Raw genomic sequence first — 5345 nt, forward strand, 5'->3', positions numbered from 1 at the left:
GCTTCTCCATATTGTCATCACCACACAGCAGAGGCCACCCAAGGAAGTTGATAACTTCTGGACAGCATGCCAGGAGGAACACCGCCTTCCCAGCAACCCCAACAGGTTCCAGTCCTCCCGTCCTTCCCATGCCCTTGTGGCCAGTGCCAGTGCCCCCAGTGTGACCTGGGCTTTGCTCTGCACACAGGTTTGCAGTGCAGGCCATGAAGGCTCTGCTCTACCGGCTGCAGTGTGACAGAGAGGTGATGGCCATGGAGCGCAAGCGTGGCTGGGACACGCTGCTCTGTGCTGACACCCAGCACTATGCCATGGGTCTGCTGGCCAGGTGAGAGCCCCTTCTCCCCGCTGTCCCCGGCATTTGTGCCTGTGCTCGGGGTGCCCCACACAGTCCCTGTGGTCATGGGCCACAGGGCCTCATCACTGAGCGAAGGCCAAGCAGACTGGGAAAGGCTGGGAGAGGAGGGTGCCCAGAAGGAGCTGCCTCTCAGTGGGCCCACATCATCGCCAGGGATGCTGGGGAAAGACTGGACCTCTGTGAGCCAGTCCTCTCCCTGAGAGGTTTGCCACCTCCACCTCAGGGTCTTTTTCCCCTGACAGGGAGATGCGCCGTGTCTTGGTCCCTTTGTGTTCCCGCATTGCACTCCAGCTCCTCCGCCTGCTCAGCACGGAGCAGCCAAGCTGGGATTTGCCTTTACTGGCGTTCCTTGTGGAGGTGAGCCTGAAGGCCAGCGCTGCCTCTCTGAGCTGCCTCCCAGCTCTCTGCCCTCTCGTAGCCGCTGCTGCCTGGGACGGTGCCTGTGCCCTGTGCTGCTGCCTGGGCCTGGCCCTGTGTGGTTCTGGGCTCCTGCCAGCCGGGTCTCCTGTAACTGCCCTGTGCCTTTCAGGTCCTCGAGTGCATGGATTTGACTCGATGCCACGCCAGCATCCTCTGGTTCATGTCGAGGTACCTGCTGGGCAATTGCAGGCAGAGATGTCGCCTGGCACTCAGAGGCCTCGTGGTGCTCAGCAAGGATCCCTTCATGGTGAGAAGGTGGCAGCAGCTGAAGCTGCACTGGGGAAAGCAGCCCCATGGGCTGGCTGGGCTTCAGGAGCCGAGGCAGCTGCTCCCAGCTGTCCTGCCTCACCTGCCTGAGTGCTTTGGGACAGGCCTTTGGGCTCTGGGCCCTGCACCAGCAGGGTGGTGTTGGCGGTGCAGCTGTTCATGGCTTCACAGCACAGCCTTGTGTTCCACACAGGCCAGAATAATGTGTAGTCTGTCTTCAAGCTTTCTGGAGCTGCTGGATGATGCAGATGGAGAGGTGGTCAGCATGTCCCTCTGTGTGTTCACGAATGTGTTCAATAACAAAGGCATCCGGGTTTCGAGCACCACTGCCCCAAAGCTGGCTGAGGCACTCCTGGAACTCTTTAACCACGTGAGATTCTGCGTCCCTAACCACAGGCACTGGGTGCTTCCCAGTGCCGTCTGCATTTTCAAGCATTTGCCTGGGTGGGCCTGGAGTAGTTGGTGCTTAGGTTTTCTCCTGTCCATCTAGGACAATAGCCACGTACAAGTGCTCTCCATTCACCTCTTCTGTAAGGTGATGGAGTTGGTAGTGGACGAGGGAAAAAAGCCTCTGAAGGAATTTGTCAACAAGGGCGTGTACACACTTTTCATCTACTGCCATGATAAGAACCAGCAGGTGGCAAAGGTGAGGTTTTGTGTGCTGCTGGTGTTCTGCTGGGAGGGGGCTGGGCTGCCTCCTGCCCTGGTGCCTCCAGGGCTGCAGCTTCCTCCAGGCCGTGGCACAGGGACGGGTCCTGTGCCCTGAGCTGCAGTGCCATATCCGTGTCTCTGCTGCTCTCCAGGCCTCTCGGGAAACGCTGCATTGTGCGGCCAGGTTCTTGAAGAGGAGGAATCTCAAGAAGGTGCTGAAGAAGGAGCAGTTGAAGATCGATGAGTGTCTGGTAAGGATAGCCTGGATGAAGCCCTAGCCTCAGGCTGGAAAGAACCCCTGCCCCTGGTGTTCAGTGTGTGGGGGGCTGGCAGCTGTGGCCCCTGCCCAGTGCTGCACCCAGGGGCGCCAGCCTGCGCCCCACACGCCGCTCCCTTCCCTGGGCCACACGGGACCTTCTCCAGGCTCCTGTGGGCCCGAGCCGGGTGCCGATGGAGCCCGGCACAGCGGGGCTGCGGGGCGGGGCGGCACCGCGGCTCCCCGGGCAGCAGCCGGCCCTCGGCCCCCTCCAGAGCCCGGCAACAGCGGCTGCTGGCCGGGCCTCAGGGCTGTGCGGGCAGGGGAGGCCGGGGCTGGGCGCAGCGAGAGCCCGGCCGAGGGGCTGAGCCCGCGCCAAGCCTTCCCTGCTGCCGCTCTCTGCAGCTGGCAGAGGACAGGAGCCGAGCGGCCGAGCACCTGCGCCGGGTGCTGCCGTACCTGCAGAAGCCACAGGAGCCCCTGCGAGCGGCGGCCATCAGGTTCATGGGTGAGCCACGAGCCCGGGCTCCCTCCCCGGCCCGCCGCAGCTCGGCCCCAGCCCCGGCTGCAGCCCCGGCAGCGGCCTCCGGGCCCGGCGCCGTGGAGCCCCGCCTGCCCTCGGGGCTGCTGCCGCCCTCTGGCAGCCGTGCCCGCCCCTGGGCGGCAGGAAGGGCAAGGGCCCGGGCTGAGCCGTGCCGGGGCAGGAGGCCGTGTGGCCGCAGGGCTGGCAGCGCCGCTGGCACGGAGCTGTGCCGCTGGGGCCGTGACACGCTCTGTGTTCCCAGGGACTGCCGCGGTGCTCAGGAGAGGGCAGCAGGAAGAGCTCCAGGTGCTCTGTGAGGTAAAGGGCAGCGGGCTGGCAGCGGGGGCTGGTGGGGAGCTGCAATCCCTGCCCTGGCTGCGGAAAGCTTCACTCCTGTATGGATGAGAGGTGGCGTGGGTAAAGCATAAAGGGATTTCAGGGACACGGGGAGGATTAAGGTCAGCACCTTCTGGCTGATCACGTTGGACTCTCTCTTGTGGCCGTTGCAAGAGCCGAGTGGGATGCCCTTGGCAGGACGGTCTCCTAGAAATGCTGCAGATGCAGGCCCTGACCATGTCTCTCTTCCTCTCTGTTCCAGCCATTCACGCCCTAAGGAAAGACACCAGTCTATGCCTCAGTAATCTGAATATTCAGGGGCAGTTTGCCAGAAGAGCTGAGGAATTGGGTTTGTCTTCAGGACGCAGTGAAACAGTGTCCCAAGAACAGCACCAGCAGCCACTGAAGAGGACACCACAGCCCACAATGCTGCTGCAGCTCCAGGCACAGCTCATGACTGGCACAGCTGAGCCTGTGGAATGCTCACGTTGCTTCAGCTCTCTCCCTCCCTTCTGACAGCTCCTTACCTCCAGCCTTTAGACCCTGGCCATCCCCATTTTTTCCCTCCCAGCTTATCCCCTTTGCTTCGCCTTGCGTCAATAAACAGTTTGGCTTCTTCACTTTCCCTGCATCTCTGTGGAGCTGATGTGGCACGAAAACCTGAGCCCTGGGACACACAGGCCCCGGCTGCCGTTCTCTTCTGTGCCGTGTTTTGTGCAGAAACCCAGAGGAACGAGGGCAAATCAGGCTGGAAAGGTCCCTGTGCTGAAGTCCCACAACACTGTGGAGTTTAAGGCCTTGCTGAGCACACTGAAGGCCGGTAGTGGCACGAGGAGCCTGTGTGTCAGGGACCAAGGTCATGTCTAAGGCCCTGCCATATTTGGTCCGCTGTTGTGCACAAGACAATGAAGAACAGACAAGGAAGAGAATGTTATGGTTTAATTGGTGGGGATTTGACCCTTGAGAGAAACAATGGATTGGTCAATTGTTGGGAGGTTAACCTGTGGAAGAGGAACATTACACAGTGGAGCTGTTGTTGGCACGGAGGTGTCATCACCGTTGTGACCTCATCTCATGCACTGGCCAAGTGGGAGATGATGTTGTAACTGGAAAAACTCCATTTCAGAGGAGGAGGTATGAGGCCTGGTTCTGGGGTAGAGGAGTGGGAAGGACATAATGCATGCCCTTCTGATGCAGGGGATGCCCTGAAGGTGGATGGCCCAACTGCCTCTCCCACCTGAGCATCATGCTCCATCTGCTGCTGCTGCTCAGCAGCTTCTCACCAGTCAAGGGGTCAGCATGTATTCTTTGCAAGGGCTCCTAATCAAACAAAATGAAAAAGTTCAAAAGTCCCAAAACCTTGCCATGAAGTAAAATTTCTGTGTATTTGGTGGAAAAGAGGAATGACGTGTATACCCCCAGATACATGAACCTCCTTGGATCAAAAGAAAATGCCAGAATCTAAGAACGAGCTGCAATATGTTTTAGGATTACTAGTGTTTGGAGAAAACACATCCCAGATTTTTCTATAATTGCCAGACCCCTTTATAACTTGCTTAGAAAAGGAGTGAAAGGGAAATGGTGTGCTTCTCAGGGAGAAGCAATAAAATTGTTGATTTTTGAAGCAACTGCTCACCAAGCACTTGGTCCTAGTCATCCTACAGATCCTTTCCAGGTGGAATGGGGTTTGGCTTCCTCAGGACTGTCAGTACAACAACCTATTGTCCTGAGAGTCCATTTGAAAGTGATTAAAGCTGTTACTCCATATTCAACCCCCTCACCTGACGGGGTGGCCAAAAGAGCCTCAGTAGGAGCTGTAAAAAATCTGTCAGTGAACTTGGATAGCAGCCCAGACAAACCTGCCTCAGTCACTGAAAGAGCCCCTTCCTTTTTCCCTGAGCAGTCAGCAATTGATGGTGAGGTCAACAGAATCCCAGTGTGGAAAAAGGAAAAGTGGCAAGAAATTCTAAATATTGCAAGCCAAGGGAACTTTGCTGTGGGATGGGTGTCTTCTCAGCAGATAGATGGAAATCTAGCAAGAGACAATACCGTTAAAGCATTGCAGGAATGCTTTGGAACTTTCCTAAAACCACAGGAAATCCTGTCTGATAATGGGTCTCACTTTACTGCAGAAATTCTCCAGGACTGGGCAAAAGGTGAAAGGATCAAATGCCATTCTCATCCCCCTTATGGATGGGGGTTAACAGGTGTCCCAAAATCACTGCTTTTTGCCTGATAGCTCCAAGCATAAATACATGCTGGCTAATTCCTTCATTCCTTCACTATCTTTTCTGCCTTTGGAGGCAGACTCCATTGTGTTTACTTTTCCCAGGAGAACTCCGAGGGACATTAAGACCACATAAAAGCCTGATAAAACTGGTGATATTTTAAACATTTTTTGTGTTATAGGAACAAAATTGCGAATTTTACATAGTATTTATTATATAGAAATACTAATGAAGAAAGTGCTTGTTACAATTACGAATTTGACAACACCCTTTACAGTTGTCCTTACTGGCCTTGGGAATGTCTCAGTG

Source organism: Prinia subflava, chromosome 30 (genome assembly GCF_021018805.1).
Source record: "Prinia subflava isolate CZ2003 ecotype Zambia chromosome 30, Cam_Psub_1.2, whole genome shotgun sequence".
Classification (NCBI taxonomy): domain Eukaryota; kingdom Metazoa; phylum Chordata; class Aves; order Passeriformes; family Cisticolidae; genus Prinia; species Prinia subflava.